Genomic DNA, 25214 nt, shown 5'->3' with positions numbered 1-25214 from the left:
CCTGACCAGTGACGATACTTGGGCCCTCCTGGGTAATGACTCCGGCGGTGGCGGTGGTCTCCTGACCAGTGACGATACTTGGGCCATGACTCCGGCGGTGGCGGTGGTCTCCTGACCAGTGCCGATACTTGGGCCCTCCTGGGCACTGACTCTGGCGGTGGTCTCCTGACCAGTGCCGATACTTGGGCGCCCTCCTGGGCACTGACTCTGGCGGTGGTCTCCTGACCACTGACGATACTTGGGCCCTCCTGGGCACTGACTCTGGCGGTGGGTTCCTGACCAGTGACAATACTTGGGCCCTCCTGGGCACTGACTCTGGCGGTGGGCTCCTGACCAGTGACGATACTTGGGCCCTCCTTGGCAATGACTCCGGCGGTGGGCTCCTGACCAGTGACGATACTTGGGCCCTCCTGGGCACTGACTCCGGCGGTGGACTCCTGACCAGTGACGATACTTGGGCCCTCCAGGGCAATGACTCCGGCGGTGGGCTCCTGACCAGTGACGATACTTGGGCCCTCCTGGGCACTGACTCCGGCGGTGGGCTCCTGACCAGTGACGATACTTGGGCCCTCCTGGGCAATGACTCCGGCGGTGTGCTCCTGACCTGTGACGAGACTTGGGCCCTCCTGGGCACTGACTCCGGCGGTGGTCTCCTGACCAGTGACGATACTTGGGCCCTCCTGGGCACTGACTCCGGTGGTGGTCTCCTGACCAGTGATGATACTTGGGCCCTCCTGGGCAATGACTCCGGCGGTGGTCTCCTGACCAGATACGATACTTGGGCCCTCCTGGGCAATGACTCCGGCGGTGGGCTCCTGACCAGTGACAATACTTGGGCCCTCCTGGGCAATGACTCCGGCGGTGGGCTCCTGACCTGTGACGAGACTTGGGCCCTCCTGGGCACTGACTCTGGCGGTGGTCTCCTGACCAGTGACGATACTTGGGCCCTCCTGGGCAATGGCTCCGGCGGTGGTCTCCTGACCAGTGACGATACTTGGGCCCTCCTGGGCACTGACTCTGGCGGTGGTCTCCGGACCAGTGACGACGGTGCTGGCGGTGGCATCCCTACCGCCGGGAAGGATGCCGCCCTTCTCCGCAGTGCTGCTCACACTAGGCTGTGCAGACTTCCTCTGGCCCTTCCCCACCTTTGGAGGAGTCACAGCTGACTCTGCAATCCCCCTAGAGCCCCTGTGAATTGTGTTGCCTCCAGGAGTCTTCACAGGATCCCGTCGGCCACTTTCCAATTTCAGAGCCTTTACAGGGGGTGGGCTGACAGTGCCTTGGCTCCGGGTCACACTGCCTGCCCTAGTGGCCGGTGCACTCCACACACCTTGAACAGGCACCACTGGTTTTGGAGGCTTTTTGGCTGAGGCGCTACAACGGGTCTGATGAATTGGAGGGGGGCAAAAAGGTCAACTTTACACAGGGACAGTTTCTGACGAACACTGGGGTGGGTAGTTGGAGGGGGTCTGGGAGTGGAGGAAGTGGAGGTGGTTGTAGGAGGTGTCACTTTAGGTGTTTTGGGTGCAGGTGCAGGTACTGGAGGCTGTCGTGAGGTGGATGGCTGTTGGGTGTGTGGGTGCCCGCGTTTGTGTACTTTGGGAGGGGGCGTCACACACACACTGGGAGAGGACACAGGGGAAGTGTAAATGGGAGTGGAGGTGGTGAGTGCAGGTGAGCGGGGTGTGGTGCTGGGTGTACTGCTGCGAGTCCTAGTGGCTGTAGATGTAGTGCATGCAGGTGAGAGTGTAGATGACACTGGGAGGGAGGATGGAGACAATGAGGAGGGGGACACAGTGGAGGCAGTGGATGTTGCTTTGTCTGGATGTGGGTGATGCTTGTTTGAGTGCCTGTGGGTTGTGTGGTGCCTATGTTTGCCTGAGCTACTTTTGTGTGTTGAGGTGTGTGCATGCTGGTCTGATGGTGTGCTTGGGATAGGCTGGGGTACAGGGGATTGGGTCTGGGTGGAGGAAGTTGGAGGGGGGAGGCTAGACACAGGGACAATGGCTGCCATCAGTGCTGAGGCCAGAGATTGCAGGATTCGCTGAAGGACAGCCTGACCAGAATGAATGCCCTCCAGGAATGCATTACCGTGTTGCAACTCCCTTTTTACACCCTGGATGGCATTCACAATGGTAGACTGCCCAACAGTGAGTGACCTGAGGAGGTCAATGGCCTCCTCACTGAGGGCAGCAGGGGTGACTGGTGCAGGGCCTGAGGTGCCTGGGGCGAAGGTGATGCCCACCCTCCTGGGTGAGCGGGCACGGGGCGAACGCTGAGGGGCTGCTGGGAGGGCGGTGCTGGTAGGGGAGGTGGCGGCTGTACCTGTAGAAGTGGTGCCGCCACCACAAGGGAGCTCCCATCGGCGGACGAGTCCGTGTCGCTGGTTGGTGATCCGGGGGCCGACGTGAAGCTCCCCTCGCCCTCCGTCCCAATGGTGCATTCTGAGTCCGTGGTGTGGCCCTCCATGGCCATGTGGGATGCAGCTCCCTCGTGCTCCGGTGCCACTGTACCTCCGTCTGATGATGCTGATGAACAAAAGAACAGGGAGAGCAGAAAAAGGAGGGGGGAAGACAGAAGAAAGACAGGATGAGTGCATGGCATACCGTGACCGTTGGCGGACAATACAGACACAGCAGCCCCCTGTACTACGCTGTGCTCCTGGCCTCTACAGATGCAATTCTTGGGATCTGGCCTACATGGCTATGGTGGACATCTGCACACATGGATGCCACAGGGGCATCTATACCTGTACTTGCAACTCTACTGAGGTGGGGTAGGGTGCCACATGGCCTGCATTACGGAGGGGCCTAGTCTACCTATTTCTGCCTGGCCTAGGTACACCCACAGGCCTCCTCCCCCATCCAGACCCCTCCACTGTGCGCAAAGTCAGCAGAATGAGAGTGTACTCACCCCCTTGTGTCTGCTGTGATGCCCTCAAGCGCCCATCCAACTCAGGGTAGGCCACCGCAGGATCCGGAACATCAGGGGGGTCATGGGGCGACGGGCACCTCTCCCACGTTGGGAGGCCATCCCCAGCTGAGCCTCCGCCGTCTTCTTGCTCCAGCGGCGAATGTCCTCCCATCGTTTACGACAGTGGGTGCCCTGTCTCTGGTGGACCCCCAGGGTCCGGACGTCTTTGGCGATGGCACGCCAAATGTCCTTCTTCTGGTGGGCGCTGACCTACATGACATGCTCAAGGGAAGAAGAGAAGTCATTAACAACCGCACCCTCCCTACCCTAGCCATGTGGCACATACATTAACATGCATTAATGTTGCCTGAACTCTGCCCCCTTCCCTTTTCCAACCAGCCCTCTCCACCCAGGCCTAGCCCATACAACGTGCTCCCTGTGTACTAACCTGTTGGTCTGGAGGACCGTAGAGTTGCGTGTACTGGGGGAGGACCCTGTCTACCAGTTTCTCCAACTCCTGAGCAGTGAAGGCAGGGGCCATTTCCCCAGACGCAGCAGCCATCGTTGCTTCCAAACCGAGGTCACAGCAGCACTTGCAGTGTAGGTCCTCTCCTGTCGAAGGTCAGGTATCTAGTGATTGAACAGATAGAAAATGGCGGTGACGTCCGCGACGATGATGTCCGTGGCGGGGCGTATCATTACCGCCGGCGCACTTCCTCATTGGCTCCTGGGACCCCTAGGGTCCAATGTTAACCAATGCAGCATTGCGCCGCGGTCTATGACCGCCTACCGCGACGGTGTGCAACGCCAGCGCAGTTACCCCACAATCCCATTGTCCCAGTTTAGAGGTCAGGCAGCCGCCATTTCAGGGGCCCACATGGCTCCATTAACTTCTGCGTCACACATAGCTAGGCCTACACTCAACACACATACAGGAAGGGGTTTGTGTCTGGTGTCGTGTTCTGTGTAACTGTGGGTACATACCTGGAAAAAAGTTGACTCAATCCTCGCTGTTGTCATTCCTAGGCACCGTCAGCTGGGACATTTGAGACAATGGCGTAATCCTCCGGTGTACCGACCGCTGGTGGACCTGTTGACAATGGAAGAGCGACATTTAATCGTCACCTACAGGTTTGACCGTGCCACAATCCAGGAACTATGTACCCAGTTGGAGCCAGACCTGATGTCACCAATCCACCATCCCACTGGAAACCCCCTGATGTGCAGGTGCTGTCAGTGCTCCATTTCCTTGCTAGTGGGTCTTTTCAGACAACAGTGGCCATGGCATCAGGGATGTCCCAGCCTATGTTTTCCAACGTGCTGTCCAGAGTGTTGTCTGCCCTGCTGAAACACTTAAGGAGATACATCATTTTCCCTGAGGTTGAAGATTTGCCTACAGTGAAAGGTGACTTTGTTGCCCTTGAACATATCCCCAACGTCATAGGTGCTAGTGATGGGACCCATGTAGCTCTGCTCCCCCCCCCCCACAGGAGTGAACAGGTGTACAGGAACCAGAAGAGTTATCATTCTATGAATGTACAGATGGTATGTTTGGCAGACCAGTACATCTCGCAGGTAAATGCTATGTTCCCTGGCTCAGTGCATGACGCCTACATCCTGCGGAATAGCAGCATCCCTGATATGATGGGTGAACTCCAGAGGCACTGTGTGTGGCTATTAGGGGACTCTGGTTACCCCAACCTTTCCTGGCTATTGACCCAGTGAGGAATCCCAGGACCAGGGCAGAGGAACGCTACAATGAGGCCCATGGGCGGACTAGGAGGGTGATCGAATGCACCTTCGGCCTCCTGAAGGCCAGGTTCAGGTGCCTACATATGACAGGTGGATCCCTATTCTACTCACCGAAGAAGGTGTGCCAGATCATCATCACCTGCTCGATGCTTCACAATCTTGCTTTGTGACGCCAGGTGCCTTTTCTGCAGGAGGATGGTCCAGATGACGGTGTTGTGGAACATGTTGAGCCTGTGGAGCCTGTGGACAGTGATGAGGATGAAGCTGAGGAAGAAGACAACAGGGAGTCAGTCATACAGCAATATTTCCAGTGACACACAGGTGAGAACATTTTAATTTTTAACATTACATTCACTGTCACACGTCTTACTCTATCCTGTGTGTAATTTACTGGGATTATTTGGTAACTGAGTTGTTCCTTTCCATTACGGTTTCACAGGTGTGGTTACCAACGTGTGTCATCTGTAAGTATCCTTCAAGGACTTGTGATGTGTGACATTGGTATGTTGCCTTAACAACTATAAACGCTTTTTGACACTGTCATTGATAATACATTTTACAGAAACATAGACTGACTCCAGAATGTTTTGTGGTTCAAGGGTGTTTATTTAAGTGCTCAATATTGGAGGGGGGTTGTAAAATGGTGAGGGGTGATGGCGGAGGAATGTCCATGGCAGAGTCCAGTCTATTAGTCTCACAGGTGCACTGCCCATCTCGGCATAGGAAGTGGAGCAGGGGCATTAAAGTATGGACAGGGTAACAAAGTGGGACGGTGGGGGGACAATCAGGGTGGTCTCATTTCCTGGCGGGGGTCTTGCTCAGGGACCGCTTGCGTGGTGGTTGTCCGTCTGCAGGGGGTGGGGTGCTGGTGTGGTGGTCCTGTGGTGGGGCGTTCTGTCCACTAGCACCGGCGGAGGTGGTGGGCAGTTCATCGTCCATGCTAGTGTCAGGGGCCCCTTGGAGTGCCACGGTGTCCCTCAAGGTCTGCTGTATGTCCTTCAGCACCCCTATGATGGTGCCCAGGGCTGAGCTGATGGTCCTGAGCTCCTCCCTGAATCCCAAATACTGTTCCTCCTGCAGGTGCTGGGTCTCCTGAGACTTGACCAGGACCGTCGCCATCGTCTCCTGGGAGTGGTGGTATGCTCCCATGATGGAGGAGAGGGCCTCGTGGAGAGTGGGTTCCCTTGGCCTATCCGCCCCCTGTCGCACAGCTGCCCTTCCAGTTCCCCTGTGTAACTGTGCCTCCATCCCCTGGACCGTGTGCCCATTACCACTGCCCCCAGGACCCTGTTGTTGTTGGGGTGGTGGGTTATCCTGGGTTCCCTGTAGTGGTGGGGACACAGCTGATTGACCTGTCCTGGGTACGGAGGTTTGGGCCCGCTGGTTGGGTGCTGTGCTGGTGTTACCAGAGGGTGGAAGGTCAGTGTTGGGCTGTGCCTGTGCAAGGGGAACCGACTGTCCCGAGGCCCACGATGGTCCGGGCTGGTCATCAGGATCCAGTAGGGCAGAGCTGCTATCCTCACTGTGGGCCTCTTCTGTGGGTGGAGTGGAGATGTCTGGACCCTCCGGTGTGGTGATGGTCCTTTGTGATCCTGCAGGGGCATAAGAGCATGATTATTGCATGTGTGTATGTCATGGTGTGCAATGGGTGGGTGTTTGTGTACCCCAGTGCTAGCATTCCTGTGTGGGGGCTTGTATGATGATGGTTAGGGGGTTGTTCTGGGCATGTGCAGTGAGCATGCTTTGGTGAGGGGTGACCATGCTTAGTTGTGTCATGCAGGGCTTGGTGTTGGGATGAGTGGTATGAGTTATTAGTACATTAGTGAGGATTTGGGGTGATAGGGGAGGGGGTGAGGGTGGGGGGGTGTGATATCATGCAGGTAGTGTGGGGGATAGTTAAGATTTGACTTACCAGTGTCCATTCCTCCACCCACTCCTCTGAGGCCCTCTGGATGCATGATGGTCAAGACTTGCTCCTCCCATGTTGTTAGTTGTGGGGGAGGCTGTGGGGGTCCGCCGCCAGTCCGCTGTACCGTGATGTTGTTCCTGGAGACCGCTGAATGCACCTTCCCCCGTAGGTCGTTCCACCTCTTCCTGATGTCCTCCCTATTTCATGGGTGCTGTCCCACAGCGTTGACCCTGTCGACTATTCTGCGCCATAGCTCCATCTTCCTGGCTATGGATGTGTGCTGCACCTGTGAGCCAAATAGCTGTGGCTCTACCCGTAAAATTTCCTCCACCATGACCCTGAGCTCCTCTTCGGAAAAGCGGGGATGTCTTTGGCGTGCCAGGGGTTGGTGTGTGTGTCGTGTGAGGTGGTGTTTGTGGTGATGAGTCTAGTGATGTGTAGTGGTGTGTGGTGTTTTGTGCATGGATGTTGTGTGGGTGATGGTGTTGTGTGCCTCTGTGTGGTGGGATTGTCTAATCAGTGCTGTCTCTCTGGCCTTCTTTCAGAATTGTTGTCGTATGGGTTTTTGGGTGATGTGGGTGTGTGTTTTATATTGTATTGGGTGTGTGGGAGTGATGTTTGTATGTGTATCAGGTGTGTGTATTTGGAATTGTCCAATGTGGCGGTGTTTTGGAGAAGTGTGTGTATTTTGAGCGCGGCGGTGTGCACCGCCAATAGAATACCATGGTTGAAAGACCGCCGCGTGGATTCATGGGTCGTAATATCATGGCGTGTTTCTGTTGGCGTGGAGGTTTTGTTTTCGCCATTTTAACACTGACCTTTGGTGTGGCGGACTTGTGTGGGTGACTAAATTTCGGCGGATTCCGAAATATGGGTCATAATAGCTGTGGCGGAATTCCGCGGTTGCGGCGGTGTATTGGCGGTCTTCTGCACGGCGGTAAGCGGCTTTTACCGCCAATGTTGTAATGACCCCCTTAGTCTTTTGATTTTTAATAAGATGTCTAGCTGGTCCCATCCTGGAGCAAACAGAAGCAATATCTAATCTTGCTTCCTATTGTTTCTCTGAAGGCCAGCCGGAGTATCTTTACAGTGAAAATTGTTTTTAGGGCCTTGTCTGTATATGGACATGGTGACATTATTTGTTTATACCTTCCACCTTTAAATACCATGCACACTGCCTTATAGTCTACAAGACCTACATTGCTGTGATTTTCTATTTGAAATTAAGGTAATTACCTGTCAAAAAGTGTTTTTTGACACATCGCACTGCATGTGTTACACTGCTGCAGTTAGGCTACACATAATAGACCTAAAGCCATGTTTGCCCTGCCGCTGTAGTGGATGACACAATAGATGCTGCTGTATGCTGCTGGAATAGAGAATCATATGAGTAAATTAGAATGCATCTGCTCTCTTCAGGTGGATCTAATCTTTATCCAAGAGACCTGGAGTGTAACTAATCTCTCTTGCTCTGGGTACACGGTCCTTTGTCAAAAGACACAACTGTCTAGGAAGGGGCATGCAAAAGGGGGTACTGCTATGCTCTTAAGTGATATAAAGTATAAATGGGAGTATGAAAATATTTCTATCCCACAGAAATCCTATCAGATAATTAGAGTTAATCCAACAATAGGGGATGGTAGGAAAATGCCTGTGTTGGCGGTAAATGCTTATATTCCCCCTGATAAGGAGCATGATACAATGTTACTGCATATGCTTAATTTTATCTCCTCCTTTTGTTTAAAATTACATGAAAGTGTATACAAAGTATTGATATCAGGGGGATTTATATTGCAAAAATCTCTAATCTGTCTCTTTCCCTTTTCCGTGATAAAGAGAGGGAATCTGTGCTCAACATTCCTCTGATCCTATTTCCCCCAAGAATTTTGACGGATAAAATGGGGTATATTTTATTAAAAGGTTTGAGGGAACTTAGTTGCATAATTTTAAATGGTCGATTTCACTCGGACTCTCCAACAGCCTTTACCCATAAACCTTGTTTGAGTAGTTCCATCATTGACTATTTTTTGCCTCCTACTCCTTTGCCCAATTAGTGGAGGACATGGCAATCATCAACACCCCGTTTAGTGACCATAAGATTATGAGCCTGACGCTCAAACTCCAACTGTCCTCAATATTGACATGGAATTTTAAGGAACAAAATATAAACTTTAAAGGGAAAACAGGTAGAATCAATTAGTCTTCTTCGAAAAATCTATTTGTGAAAGAAATGCTTGAAATGGCCATGAGAAGTATTGATGAATGGAATGAAAATGCACTAAACTGCTTTTCTGACTTTTTGGGAAACATAATTCAGAGAGATCAGTCAAAACGTATTAAGCCTACAAAAAAGAAATTAAGGCTTTCTCTTCTTCTGTTGAATAGGGAAATCAATAGATTGGTTAGGTTGCAGTATGGGTGGGTATCTGAGGAGAGGAGTAGAAGAATTTCCCGACTTAAGAGGAGAAGTTGGGAATAAGGAAGGAGGAGGCAGGCCAGAGATGGATAGCCTTGAGAGAAGCAGCCATGGTTAAAAATACTTATACATTTTGGTCACTCATCTCTGAATGGTTGCGGGTCACGTAAATCTCCCTCAGCCCCTCTGTTAGCTGAGGTAGAATGGAGCGACTATATCCTCTCCCTGTACGCAGAAAACGGGAGAGTTGAGTCAGGTTAATTGCACCTCAAGATTGGTAGTTGGCTGGAGCCTGGTGCTCCTTCAGTGACTGAGATTGAGGGGTTTACAAGGTCGATGCGGGCCTCTGGAGCAATGGGTCCAGATGAGATTTCCATGGCAGTAATTAAATAAGATCCCTCACTCTGGGCAAGGATTCTTAACCCGGTTTTCTACTCCTGTTACTTAAAAGGTATAATTCCGTTATCTTGGACTGGGAGCATTATAGTCCCTTTGTATAAAAAGGGTGATAGATCTTCATCCATAAATTATCAGCAAATAGCCCTGTTGGATGCTGTTGGTAAGATCTTTGCTAAAAGCATACTTGTGCATTTAACATCTTCAGTTGAAAAAAAATCGATCCTCCCTTTCGAACAGGCAGGCTTTAGGAAAGAGCATAATACTTTAGATAACATCCTATTAATGCAAACTATATATGAAAAGTAGGTCCATGTTAGAGGTGGGGTGGTATATGCCGCTTTTATAGACTTCTCAACTGCTTTGACAGGGTAGACTGTAAGACTTTATGAAATAAATTATCTAAATTGAATGTTCCTATAAATTTGTTATGCTTAGTTATAGCCCTGCACTCTTCTACATGGTGTAAAGTGTTCTTAGTTGGAGAGTAGGGTCGGTCTGCTGAATTTCCTACTAAAATGGTCTAAAACAGGGCTGCTTGTTGACGGCCCTTCTTTTTTCCCATATATATTAATTGTATTATATTGTATTGTATTGTATTGTATTGTATTGAGCTATTTGTAGAGCGCATTCCGGCAAAAACATTGAAGTGCTAGTCAAACCAGAGATACAGGGAAAAAGAACACAGACTACCCCAAAAGAATCTAATTTGCGAAGAGCCAGGTTTTAAGGCTTTTCCTAAAAGAGAGATGGATCGTCATTTGATGAAGTGAGAGGGGCAGGCCATTCCAGAGCTTAGCCGCTTCCACCGTAAAGAACCAGGTCTCCCCATCTGGCCTTATTACAACAAGGCACCTTGATCAAAGATTTGGAAGAGGATCTCAGGTGTCTCGATGGTTGATAAAGATGCAGAGTAGATTTCAAATAGGCGCATCCCTCCGACTGTAATGCTTTGTGCGTGAGACAGATTGTTTTAAAGATAATTCTATTCTTAATCGGAAGCCAGTGTAAAGATGCTACACATCTACTGGTAGATATAGACTGAGGGAGATTCAAGGTTAAACGTGCTGCTGCATTCTAAATTGACTGCAATAGTCAAGTCTAGAAGTGACTAACGCCAGAACCTCAGGCCGCATTAAGTCATCCTCTAAAAGATGTAAAATTTTCTTAAGTGTTTTTAGTATCCAAAAACAGACCTTGATTATATGATTAATTTGTAACTTAAAGGAGAGTGTGTTGTCAACAATAATGCCAAAAATGTTTGCGGCAGGCACGGGTGACTGGCAACCCCCACAGGCGGGTGGCCACCAACTGTTATCCCAAGGGGAGTTGTTAGGGCCAAAGCACATAATTACTGTCTTGTCCCCGTTGAGTTTAAGCCAGTTGCTAACCATCCAATTGTTTATTGCTGGCATGCAGCGTTGAAAATTCTTCTTTATGTCCTCCCAATTACAAGAAACGGGCACAATCATTTGCGTATCATCGGCATAGGAGACAATCTGGACACCAAATGAACGTACCAGGTTCGCCAGAGGTGCCATGTATAAATTAAAAAGTATTGGACTGAGGGAAGATCCCTGCGGAACACCACACGAAAGATGGAAAGAAGAAGCCCGATGATCACTACAGGCCACCGTGATCGTTCTATCCGTGAGAAAGGAGCTGAGAAGCTGCCAAGCCTTCCCTCTCACTCCAGCTTGGGCCAACCGGTTGCGCTGAATGGTAGGAGAGATAGTGTCAAAAGCTGCTGATAAATCTAACAGAACCAGGATCGAACCTTCTCCCAGATCCCCTCTACGATGAATAATGTCAGAAGTAGAAATGAGTGCTGTTTCCGTACTATGAGCACTATGAAAGCCATGCTAAGAAGGATCCAATTTACCGTTCTCTTGAAGGAAAACAGATAACTCATAGTTAAGATGTTTTTCTAATATTTTGGCCAGACCCGGGAGTAATGAAATCGGGCAAAGGTTAGTAAGGTCCACGGCTTCTTTTCCCGTTTTTTTAATGAGAGGAATCACTGTGGCCTGCTTCCAAGCTGCTGGGAAAATCCCTTCCTGAAAAATCTCTGCAAACACTGGTTCCAAGGCCTCGGCTACCAGCTGAGGAGCTAACTTTAGGATGCGAGATGGACAGAGGTCTATGGGTGTGCCTGATTTTAGTGCTATGAGATGATCCGCTTTCTCTATCAGGGAATACTCAAGACTTTGTGCCTAAAATTGGAGGCAGTTGATTTCTTGCCTCCTTTATGCTGATGACATAGTGGTGCTTGATCTTACCCCGAAAGGTCTAAATAGGCGTCTAGATGCCCTAAATGATTATTCTAAGTAGCATCATTTAAAAACCAATGCTTTAAAATCTCAAGTGGTATGCTTCTTAGGCAATAAATCCTATAAAAAAATAATTTCTCATGTCTGTGGGTCAGCGGAGGTTGGAGCGGGTGAAATCCTACTGCTTCCTGGGAAAAACCTTATCATGTTCAGTTAGTGAACGAGACCATATAAGTAATAATGTCAGCAAGGCTCTGTCTCAGGCACACAATATATTGGCCTTTTATAATGCAGTGGGCTGACAGCACTTTTCTCACTTATTATCTGCTTATCAAGCCAAGATCCCGTCCACCCTCCTGTATGCTATTGAAGGAACTGAAATTTCAAAATGGGAGTTTTTAAACAAGATAGGAGGACAGAACTTTTTTTTTTTTTAATATGTTTTTATTGTTTTATCAGCCAGGTGGCAACATTTAAATGAAATACAAGAGGTTACATTATGTTCAACATGTAGTATACATGTAATTATTACGTCTGCACATTCTGTAAATCCAGTATGAGTGTACTATTACTCAAATTGGGTTCTGAGAGTTGTGTTTCTCCACACAGCATATATACAACATGTGCGTAGCAATTCAAGAGTCAAAATAACATAGTAAGAGAGAGTAAGATAGGAGCTGAGATGGCCCCAGATGGCCCGGGCCGAGGGGAGGGCGGGGGAGAGGAGGGGGAAGGGGGAGCCCCAGGGGAGAGCCCAGGCAGGGGGGGGAGAACCAGCCACCGCAGGGACAAGAGGCATGCCCCTCGTCCCGTGCAAAGCAAGTACGTGTTCATCACTGCGACAACGCCCCCCCCTCGCACAGCCGATTCGCACCCAGGCCACAGGGGACCAGCCCGCTGTCAGCCGTGGGTCTCCGTACATGGCCAGCGGGTCACAATATTAAGGATCAGCAGGGTACGGAGTCCCTCATCCTTGGAATCCGCCGGGGCCCGTCGGGACTCCGGTAATGCTCCCAGGGGCACCTGTAAGGGGCATACCAGTTTTGTATTGGTTCATCCCTTTTTTTTTTCCCCTCTTCGCTCTTCCCCCATCTCCCCATATTCCTCAGTCGGTCTATATGATACTGTTTTACTGTAATCATTAGTGTGATATCCTTTATCTCTTGCGTATCTGTTTAGGGGGGGCGTTCATCGTCTTTGTTTTCTGCGGCTGACAAGAATAAGTTCCATACTTCTAGGCCTTTAACTAATATACCCTTATCCAGTAAGTTCTATAGTGTTTGTGTTTCTGCTTTGGTCCATCGTATTACCTCTTCTCGCCACAGGGCAATACTAGGAGCTCCAGAGGCTTTCCATTTCATGGCAATGAGGCGTCTATACAACACCAAAGCCAGGGCTATGCATTTATATGTGCGTTTGCGTTTCTTGGGGTGGGGTGTTATGCCCAACAGGCATACCTCAGGAGTAGGCGGCAGTGCGGTGTCTGTCCATTCGGCTAGTAACAGTACTATCTCTATCCATGTGTTCCGGATCGGGGGGCATTCCCATGTCATGTGATAAAAAGTGGCCTCCTCTGTGTCACATCTAGGGCATGTTTGCGGTGATCGGGGAAACATGCGTGTTATACGGTGTGGTGATAGGTAAGTCTGATGCACATAATTAAAGTGTGTGTATCGGAAGCGGGGATTACGTGAGACCTCGCGAGTCATTTTCATTGCTTGTTCCCATGCATTGGGCGATAGTGGTTCCGGTAGCACTCGATCCCATTTATTTTTTGCTTTTTTCTGTTTGTGTTCCGCTTGGGTTGTGAGGATGTTGTATATGTTCGATATATTTGATGGAATATTCGTGGTCCCCAGCAGCTCATGGAGCAGAGGTGAAACATCTGGTTCTAAGTTACCCTTTCTCCAGTGTTCTCTCATTACCTGCCTGACTGCTCCATAAGCTATAAATCCCCCCCGGCCAGCGCGTGTCTGTCGGTTAGTGCCTTGTAAGTTTGAAGTTGTCCGTCCTGATAAATATCTCCCAATGTGTGTATGCCCTTGCTACCCCACACATTCAGGCCCACCTTTGCTGCTATGTTTGCTAATGTCGGGTGAGCTAGTAGTGGAATCCTTGGTGAGTATTGTGGATCTTTTGCGTTTTTGCAAGGCGTATCGGCCCCTAGCCCAATGCGCAGTGTTCAGCAGCACGTTGTTAGTGTGTGCTGGATCAGTTCGATTCATGAGGTATTGCATTATTTCTGTGCCACCGAGCTCTAGTGACACTCTCTGTGTTTCGGCCCCGGTTGGATTACCGACCCATGTAGATATCCATTGTATCTGGGCAGCTGCATAATATGCTTCAAATTTGGGGGCGCCCAGCCCCCCCAGCCTGAGCGGTTGGAGCACTTTTGTCAGTGCAACGCGTCTACGAACGTTGCCCCATATTAAATCCGTTAGTAGGCTATTCAGTAGTTTAAAAAAGGAGCTCTGGAGTTTCAGGGGCAGTGCCATAAAATAATAAAGTAGACGGGCAGTACTATCATCTTTGCTATAGCCACTCTACCCAATGGGGATAGTGGAAGCCAGCACCAGAAGGGTAAAGAGCACCTCGTTGATCTGATCACTTGGCCAAGGTTACCATCACTGAGGTCTTGATTGTCGTGGTATATATTCACACCCAAATATTTAAATGTTGTATAACACCATTTCAGGCCGCTCGGGCTCGTTAGTGTTCTCGACACCTCGGGGACCGGGCGCATAGGGAATATGCAGGATTTTGTCCAATTCACCGTTAACCCTGCCACCGAGCTAAATTTTTCCAGGAGTTCCAGCAGGCCCGGCAGGGCTCCCGTGTGGTCTTGTAGGAAGATCAACGCATCATCCGCATATAATGATACTATTTGGTGTGTCTGGCCGTCCAATATGCCCCATGCGGGGGCCATTATGCGAAGGCGGGCGGCCAACGGCTCAATCGCTAATGCAAATAACAGTGGGGACAGCGGGCATCCCTGTCTAGTGCCTCTACTAATGTTAAATTTTCATTACGCCCGTCTTAACCCTGGCTGTTGGGCCAGTGTATAGTATTTTCACCCAGCTAATATACACCTGCCCGAAGCCCATCCGTTTAAGTGTCTCTGTTAAGAATGGCCAACCTAATGTATCAAACACTTTCTCTATGTCCAATGAAACTGCAACCTGTTGGTTACCCTCTATCGGGGATTTTCGCATTAGCCGCAGCAAGTTCCTGATGTTGTGGAATGTGCTGCGACCGGGTATGAAGCCTGCTTGATCTTGATGTACCAGCTCTGATATATATGGGTGCAGGCGATTGGCTAGTATTTTGCCTGGTAATTTACAATCTGTGTTTAGTAATGATAATGGTCTGTATGAGCGGACGTCCAAAGGGTCGCGGCCTGCCTTCAGTAATACTGCTATCAACGCCTCACAACACGAGTCAGGAAGTATTCCTGATTCCAAAGCTTCCTTAAGCATTGCCAAGTATGGTGCCAGAATCTGCGGCTGAAACGTACTATAGTATTCTATGGGTATACCATCACTGCCGGGTGCTTTGCCGTATGCCAACTGCTGCAATGCACGTTGGATTTCAGCTATCTCTATCGTGCTATCTAGTTTTGTAGATTGCGCAACGGTCAGGTGGTTCAGGGTGACACCGTCTAAGAAGCTGTTTAATTAGGCATTGGTGGGCGAAAGCCGTGCCTGATACAACGAGCTATAGTACTCTTTGAAAGTGTTATTTATCTCTGCCTGTGTATTAACTATCTGGCCTGAATCCAGTCGGATAGCGCCTATTGGAGTGTTACGGCGTTCATTCTTTATAAGCCACGCTAATAATTTACCGGATCTGTCGCCCTCCGCATGTGTGCGGGCCATGTGATGGCGATAATCGAAGTGTCTAAGGCGGTTGTCTGACTCGGTCCATTTGGAGCGCATGTTAGTGAGCGTTTCCACTGTTATGGAACCTTTAGCGAATTTGCCTTCAGCTAACTGAATGTCTTGTTCTAATGCACGGAGTTCGCGTGTCAGTCTTTGCCGCACTCCTACTGTGGTTGCTATGCAAACCCCTCGTATAACTGTCTTGTGTGCATCCCATTCGAAGGCCCTTGTGTTGGCCGTCCTTTTGTTCGAAGTGAAGTATGCCTGGATGTGTGTAGCAATATCCTTCCTAAAAGGGGGGTCTTGTAGTAGGTGCGTCTGTAATCGCCTTGTAGGGATACATGATCGAGGCCTGCCCCTTCTTATTTGTACTATGAGTGGGCAATGATCCGATATTACCCTAGCGGAGTACTCCGCTCTAGTTATTTTATGTGTTAGGTTCTGTGAGGTAAGGATGAGGCCTATTCGGGTGTGTAATAAGTGTACTGGGGAGTAGTAGGAGTACACCTTTTCGTGCGGGTGCAAGTGCCTCCATGTGTCGATTAGTCGACGTTCTTCCATCCATGTGTCCAATATTTGGGCATTTTTCATTGTTTGGGCGGTCGTGAGCGGAGGGTGAGATCTGTCTTTGTCTATGTGTGGGACACAGTTCATGTCCCCCCCCATATACATGTTGAAGTTAGGTCGCTGGTTAATTGTGAGGCTTTGGTTTGTAAAAATTCACCTTGTTTGATATTGGGGACATATAGTCCATTTATCGTGAGTTCCTCCCCATCCAGCAACCCCCGCAGTTGTATAAACCTGCCCTCCTTGTCTCTTGTGCTGTGTTGTACTGTGTAAGGGACAGTCGGCGCTATCCAAATCAGTACCCCTCTGGCGAAGGAGGAGTTGCCAGCACTATATATTGAGCCCAACCAGCTCTTTTCTAGCCGGGCAGCCTCTGTGGGCGTAATGTGCGTTTCCTGTAGTATCGCTATATGTACGTGATGTCATTTTAGGAAAGCGTGTATTCTGTGACGTTTATTAATCCCGGCCATGCCCTTAACATTCCAGGTCATGAGATTATAACTGGGTTCCTTATTCATTGCGTTGTGTTGAGGTGTAGGGAATTACCTGTGCCGCGCTCTGTGCCTCCGCTCCCCCCCGCACCGCCCCCCCCGGCCCATCCCCAGCCCCCAGCCCGCCACCCCCAACCCCCAAGCCCCGATGAGTGAAGGGGTAAGCCCATAGTGGACTAAAGAAAGAGAAAAAGAAAGATAGATATGACAACAAAAAGGATATTGCGGACTGAATGCATCCGTTAAGTAGAATGGCACAACCGGTGCCTAAAGAGTCTTCCAGAGAGTACAGGTCCATTCGGGTACCGTTCAGGTATAGGGGTGTCGTGGATTCCTTGATGTCGGGCCTTTAGGTGGCCCACTTACAGGATATTTCACACTTCTGCAGTTCCATTCGCCTTGCGCAGCTTTTTGAGAGTCAGTCATAGGTGCTCGTGCAAATGGCAGTCACTCGCTGTGGAGCACGAGGGCAGCAGCCCAGTGCCGGCGACCCACGGCCACCCCGTCACGCCGTCAACAAAGGGGAGCCATGGCTGGCGGGTCTACATATTCAAAGTTCGTCTGCCGATCGCGGTGTGAGGTCCGGACCCGCCAGCAACGGAGAGGGGGATGGACTCATGTCTCCTCCATGCGAGGTGGAGTCATTAGTGTCCGTTTCACTCCTAGCATCCAGCGCCCCACGGGCGAATGAGTTCATGTCCTTTATTGTTTGCGCGCGTTCCAATACATTTGCGTTTTTGTGGGGCGGAAGGATGTTTTGGTGGTTTTTTTCCTTTTCTTCCTGGAGTTAGCAGTAGTCCATTCTTCGGATACTGTGTCTTCCTTGGTCGGGTCGGCTAATCCTTTAGCATGGATCCATGTCCATGCATCTTCAGGAGTGGGAAACATTAGGGTTTTCTCATCCATGACGATGCGTAGTCGCGCCGGGAACATGAGGGAGTAAGTGATGCCTTTTTCGCGTAGCAACTGCTTAACCTTGTTATACGCGATTCTTCTGCTTTGTACCTCCATTGTGTAATCGGGGTAGGCAGTTATTCTGTTGTTTTTTAGCATGATCTGGTCAGACGCTCTGAAGTGCTGAAGGACTAAGTCTCTGTCTCTATAATTTAGGAAGCGTGCTATTAGGGGTCGAGGTGGTGCTCCCGGTTTAGGCGGTCTACCCGGTATTCTGTGCGCCCTTTCGATCACTAATGTTGTGTTAGGGTGCTGCTCTTTAAGTGTGTTCCTGAGCCAGGTCTCTAAGAAATCCTCTGCCTTAGGTAGCTCGATTCTTTCTGGGATTCCAAGGACTCTGATGTTGTTACGCCTGGAGCGACCCTCGGCTTCCTCTGCCCTGCGTTGTAGTAGTGTTATATCTAGTTCCATTTTTTGCATTTTATTTCTCATTTCTACTACTTCTGGCTGGATAGTTTCTAGTGTCTTCTCAGTGCTGTGAACCCTTCCAGTTAATTTGCGGTGGTCGGCCCGCAGCAATGAGACTTCCTGCACTGCGGCGTCAATTTTCCCTTCTAACGTGGATTTGGTGTCCATTATAGCTTGCATAATTTTATCGAATTGTAGGGAGTGCATGCCTAATGTTTCATTCAGCTGTAGCTGAGTGAGCGATTGCGTTTCTGCTTGGCCAGGCGGTTGGGGAGGGTCTCCTTCTCCCGTGAGCCCCGTTTTAGGGGTGTTTTGGTTTGACCATGATTCTCTTGTTGACCTGTGCCAGTTTGTTACTCCAGGATCACCGGGTAGCCGCCCACCAGGAGTGATCGCTCACGTCTTCAGTACTCCCTCGGAGCGTCCACCGGTTCTTTTGGTCTGTAGTACGGGGGTTGCATGCATCTGATTTGATATTAGTGTCTGTTTTAGTTTCTCCGTTTCCTTACTCCGTTTATAATTGCGACCCAGTTCGGTGCCCAGCCGAGCCCCGCCGCACGGCAGCCGCCGCTCCCGGCAACCAGCAGGACCCGGTTGGGTCCGCTGATGTGTGTGGTGCACCTCGTCAGGGGGAGACAGCCCGGATTTCAATGCTCTCGGGGATTCCAGAGTTGCAAGCACCAATGATGTCGTTAGTGATGCCAGTGGACTGGTCAAGTTCGTCGCAGTCCCGCGCGGTGCAGCCCGGCAGGAGCACCAGTTCTGTCAGGGAGCCGCAATACCACCCCCAGCTCCCACGTCAGCGTAGCCAGGGTGTCCAGTTCAGGCCAGGATATGAGGAGTTCACTGTGCGGGCGAGGTAATTGGCGTGTCTACTTAGCTTTCCATTTTATTATGACTGCCGTGGACCAACAGCAAGGGAGCAGGCCGGGAACACACGGATCGAGGAGGGTCCAAAACAATGCTGCGCGTCCCCCCAGCCGGTAATATCAGGGGTGGTATCTCCCATGCCCCCACTCCACCGATGTAAACTATGTTTGAGCAGGATCCTAGAGGGAGAAAATAGTCTCCCTATGCACCGCGACTCGAGTCGTGTCGCTGAGGGAGGTGCCGCACTGCGACGCTCCGATAAGCCTGGGCGCCCAGGGCCCAGGAGGGGGACTCTCAGTCAATCTCACTGGTTAGCGCAAATCCAGAGGCCGCCCCTCCACCTTGGGTCGCCCGTTGAACCGGATCAAGCGTGGTTCCAGGGGCCCCAGCACAAACGGGCCGCGCCCGTGTTCTATGCAATGTTCCAGCACGATGGGGGCCCACAGCGAGTGATTCAGATGCCGTTCTGTGCTTACTTGTAATATTAATGACAGATTGCAGAATATTCAACGCAGGTCGCGGGGTCCAGGTGCGACCGCGGTGTGCTGAGCAGCGCTGCGCCGGGCGCCCCAGCAGGCCCGGTGCCGCTGGAACAGCTCTGATCCGGACGGCGGGCCGCACTCACTTCTGCTCTCGCGGCGCGTCCTCCAGGGCGGGGGACTCCCGTTCTCCGGCTCCCTCCGGTCTCCCGAGGGCCCCTCCGGGTAAGCGCTGAGGGGAGGAGCCAGCCCAAGTCCCTAGGAAACCGACTCACCAGCCATGGTCGCTGGTGCCGTCACTGCGGGCCGCCGGCTCCTCCTCGGCGCTCGATGGGACGCCGGCCTCGCTAAGAGGATCACCGCCTCGGCCCGTGGTCCTGAACAGACAAGTGATCAGCGCCCGCCTCAGAGAGGTAGGTGGGCGCCGTTACCAGGATATTATGTGGACCAGGCACGGAGCTGCAGTATTATCCTGCCGCTCCGGTAGCCATGTTGGCCACGCCCCCTCCTAGGAGGACAGAACTTAAGAAGCTTGGCCTCTTGTAATAATTTGGTATCCGTGGTAGCCTTAAGTCTTGAATTTGGCATTAAGATTGCTTATACACAGGGCGTAGCTGCAGTAATTCGGAGGGCCTTCTGCTTAGCTCATAGTGCAGATTCCACCCTAAGACATTAAGCATACAAATAAATATTTGGTATGCTAAGAGAAAAATCTCAGTTTTTTAGAAATTACAACCTTGTTATGCAATTGCTTGAGTTAGATGTTGATCTGCTTGTTATCTCAACCCATAAATAGACTAAGTACACTGTTCCAATAGATCTACATGCAGGGAAGAGAGGTGACCGTACTAGCAGGAGAGCACTCAAGCATCAACTAGGATGCTAAGCATCATCATTGGGCAGTCTCCTCGTCAGACCGGCACCGCAATGTCTGGCGGACCACCCCACAGATGGTGGTGGCACTCAATTGGAGATGGTATAGCAGATCCAATAAGGTCTGCAGTACGTACTGACAACAAAAGGGGAGGAGAGTGAAAAATAGGTAAAAATTGACTCTGAGCCTCCAGCATCATAATTTAATCACTCAAAATGAGGATCAGGCCAAGATTAAAAAAATAATATAGAGGAGTTCATGCGGGGAATAAAGTCCCACTGTACTCCTAAAAAATGGAAAAGAGGTGATGTACCTAGTCCTAACACAGTGTGGTCAACATGTTTCGCGCCTCTGCGGTTAAAAAATGATCCTATGGCGCTTCATAAGGACCATGAACTACTACTTCTATTAATATCAAACTGTAAGTGCTAAAAGGTCACTTACTGGACGCAGACTATTTGTCACCGTCAGTTGGTCAGTAGGTCGCCCTGCATGAAAAATAGAAACAAAGACGTACATTGGTGTCTATAACATAAAAAATGTAAAGAATGTGATCGACATAATTACCCCGAAAACAAAGTCTGGCACAATGGACATGACATAGAAGGCTTACCATCCCACGTGGAGAAAGAGAATCATAGGGACACGTAAACCTCAAACCAAAGGAGAATTCACTACGTGTGGAAAAAATAACATTAAAGTGTATTAACGAAATGAGTAATTTAAAATGGTGCGTAAAACAATTTACATACAGTCACTGGGTGGAGCTCCCAAATATAATCCAAGTCTAAAGGTAATAATCTGCTGTCACTAGAGATGGAAATATAAAAGAATTCAAGAAAACGCCATATTCCACGGACATTCCCAGCATTGGAACATATAGTTTATGTTGAACAGATTTAAAAAATGTGTATATATTAGAGTAAATGAATGTTAATTAGCTCAACAAAAACCCCGTGCCCAAACAACTGATCGTTATAGAAGTTAACTCGGGTTACTTTGTAGTCAGCCAAGAAACAAGCTGACAGTACTTGTGACTAAATTAACACGTACTTGTAAGGAGAAAGGTTAACACACGCCGTAGCAGGTCTAAATCAGCAAACCGGGGGACTTACTTTAGCCTTCCTGAGGTCCGGCGGTCACACCTACCCAAGGTCGCGTGCCTGCAGACAAAGGCACAGTGCACTCAGGAGGTGTATAAATAGTCGCCAAATATGCCGAACCCGGAAACCTCCAATGTCCGTGATCAGTAGTAAAAACTGAAAACGGACTCAAAATCAGAAGTAAAATCATGATAAAACGGAGGCCATCTTAGTATTACTGTTAAATGGGTCCATCTCATGTGGCTGATACTCAAAAGTAGAAGTCACCTAAATACGGTGAGTAAAAAACAAAAAACTAAAAGATGAAGATAATGGCAAAGAGTGACACAAATATAAGGACCAATGTGGTTAGTAATACCCTGTGACAGTGTTTAAAAAGATTCCTTATGATTAATCAGCCCTGTTCGTTGGGAATGTAAAACATATCCCAGAAGAAAGAAGAATCTTGGGGAGTAACAGGGGCACGATCCTATTAACTGTGAGAGTAATGAGAAAGCAACCATAAATGGGCCCACATAGAAAGCATGCAGCAAATGAGGAGTCACAAGCCTATGTAAAGGCAAAAATGTTGTGTACAATCTAAGGTGATGGGGTCCACCACGGGATCTCATCATTTAGACCCTCGCTAGATGTCTTAAGCTTGAAAATCCAATGCTGTTCAGCCCGGAACACATACTTAGAGTCATTATCATTGTATCTGGGCACCTGTAAGACTATCCACCACAAATCATCAGGCCATGGTTAGCTTCCAAAAAATGCAAACTCAATTTGGTGGTGATACTGGAACATCTGATGTTGCTGCAATGTTCATTAATTCTCTGATTCACAGGTCTGGTTGTCATGCAAACTAATTGCAAAAGTAGAGGGGCAAGTAATCATATAGATACAATGTCGAGTGTTGCAATTTGTGTGTCTGGTCAGACGCCAGGTACCAACATGTTTATCTCAACCCTCCTTGCCATACAAAAAGAGTTTAAATAGGCTACAAGGGGTAAACATTTCTTATTGGATACTGAGTCATGTCGCCAAAAGAGAAGGCTTAAGCCGTTAACCAGTTCAGTGATATTTAAATACCCTCAACCTTATTTATTTTGGAATTTACTACTTGGAGTACGACTCTTTTTCATCCTGTTGAGATTTGATAGATTACTTCTTAAAGATTTAACTTCCAAGTGGGATGGATCCTCAAACATTTGCAATCTTTTCCAGGTGGGGGTACAGTATTTTAAGCATGTGGTAGTAGTTTTTCCCACCTTAGTTGAATCAAGGAAAAAATGTCTAAAACCGCTTTTCATGAATTTTATAATGCGTTCAGCAGGATAGGTATTGAAATTTATATACAAACCACTGAATGAAATTTTTTTAGGATTATTTACATTTTTTAAGTCCTTTTAAAATCTTTATTGATGTAATTATCTATTGGTGAACGTAACGGAAGCTACATTCCTAATAAATTATTTTACCTCACAGGTTGGGACGTGATGTTCATGCCCTCCCAGAAGCTATTAATTCAGGATTAATGCACAATATTCTCTGTAGATTGGTATTGAATCGCTCTTTTGTATAATGCTGCTGGGTTTTAACCTATCTTTTATATATCACAACGCTTTGCATTGGATTATATTTGTGTAGTTGGTTAGAGGAGTTGAAAACTAAAGTGATCAAACTGAAGTTTTCTTTGCGATTATTGTTTTATATATGTAAATATTCCAGGTTACTCTAAGACATAAGTGATAGGTAGAGACCTGATTGTATTGTATTTTAAAGATAACCCTGTTTTATATTTTCCATTGAATCTATTTGTATTAAGTATTGTATTTAAAGATAGCCTTGTTTTATATTCTTTACGGATTTCTTTTTTCTTATTCTCATTTTTGTATTGTGTTGATGATGTGTGTACGCGTGGACCTCTTTGGAGTTCCAAATAGTGAAAAAACATTTAGGCCCTTATTACAACGTTGGTGGGCTTTTCACAAGACTGCCAAAGCCACGGGTGCCAGAAAACCACCATATTATGAGTACTGCAGGATTTCCATCACATTTTGGGCAGGAATCCCACAGTAGCTGTGCTGGTGGTTGGAGGGCCATGGGTGATTTCACCACCCGCCCTGCTCCGCCAAAAAGATTCCACCAGCTGTATTACAACCTGTAATACAGCCTGGGGATGTCTTGATGACGGGGCGCTGCTGGCGGAGGAAGCGCTTGTTCCTGTTCCCTGCCAGATGACCTCCTCGCCAGACAATATGGGGGTTGAGGGAGGGGGGTTCTGTTATGGAGGGGCCTGGGGGGCTAATGGGCTTGCGAGGGGGAGTCATCTGCCAGTGACAGGAAAGACATTTCCTGTCACCGATAGCCTTTCCAACAGGGTTTATGTGGCAGCGGTACCACCGTGGAAACCCTGGTGGATAGCCGACTATTAATACTGTCAGCGGTCTTCATTGGACCACCGGGTCGGAGATGCTAATCTCTGGCCTGGCAGGTCCAACTGCCCTGGCTGTGTAAGCGGGGATGTGGCGATCTTCACTGCCAGCCCGTTCGCGTTGAGACCACAACCGTGGCCCTGGCGGTCAACAGACTGCCTGGGTCGTAATGAGGGCCTTAATGTCCAGGCATTGGGTGCACTTTCTACATCATATACTAGGGACTAACACGCAAGTTAAATGTGCCAATTTGAAAGTAGCCAATTCAGCCATGTTTAAAGGGGACAACAGGTATGTTACTCCTGGTTATTAGGGCTAGCATGTAAAGTGTTCTTAAGCCAGCAAAGCATGTAGAGCGCATATCTGAGGGGACAACACACAAAAGATGGTCATTTCCTACACATCCCAATAATGTCTGGGCAGTTACGTACTTTTACAGTGAGCAGTGATACAGTTAGTGAGAGTCAAAGCACAGTATAGAAATATTTGTAGTATTCAGGACTGTACAAATAACTAGATTTGCATTGTAGGTCATGATCTGCATACTATTTGTAAAGGCTTTGCAGGTTTTTCCAGAAATGTAATTAACAGTGTTATTGATAATGTCAAATGTGATGCAACCTTCAATGTATCCAATGATAATGTTCTTTATGTCTGTCATTGATGGAGGGGAAGCTTAGCTGTCTGCACGTGAGTGGGTATGTCTTATTGACTAAAGAATGGTTTATCAGGACAAATGTCCTGCCTTGCTGTGGTGTTGCGAAAGGTACAGTTTTGGGGTTGAATTTGTATCACATCTTCATATTGTTAATGAGTGTTAACTCTGGAGCCTTGCAGGAGGATTGTTTCAGAATGTGAGTTTTGTGGGTTACATTATTTATTTTGATGTAAATTTGTGGGGATCTTTAAAGCAATCCTTTTAGAGATTTGTGCATTATTTGCTGAATCAGGGCTGTCCCTGGGCAACCTGTGTTTCATATTTGAACACTATTTTCTGCAAGCAGACAGGTAAGACTGCAGGCAGGAAAAGCCTTACATGACTTTTAGCAAACATAGGTCGGATAGCTTGTGAATGAGCCCATGTGCAATGTTCAGTAACAATTTCTTGTTACTGTTTTGCAGGCCACTATTATTTAAGCACACACAGGGATTACCCAAACTTGTTGCTTACATTATGTCTATTACGTGTTAATTTCTGCACTAAGATTTAAAGCAATGCATATTATGCAAAAATCAAGACATTAAAAACTGAGACGTGCCTGTTTTGAGAGTGGTAGAATAAGGCTGAAGGAGAGGGAGATGGAGACCCTACTTGTGTAGCAACTGTAACTCTTGTGAGGGTGAAACACAAGCAAACTCTAGATTAACCTGCACTTATTTCTCTAGTAGATTGAAACAGAAGCAGTCCACCAAGCTTGAATTGGAGGCAAAGTACAAAATAATGATGCAGCACTGCACACAGTAATAAAGTGAACACTCAACACAGAAAGTGAACACACAACTAAAGAAATACC

Source organism: Pleurodeles waltl, chromosome 8 (genome assembly GCF_031143425.1).
Source record: "Pleurodeles waltl isolate 20211129_DDA chromosome 8, aPleWal1.hap1.20221129, whole genome shotgun sequence".
NCBI classification, from domain to species: Eukaryota; Metazoa; Chordata; class Amphibia; order Caudata; family Salamandridae; genus Pleurodeles; species Pleurodeles waltl.
The sequence above is the reverse complement of the archived record's forward strand: the minus strand, read 5'-3'. Positions refer to the sequence as shown.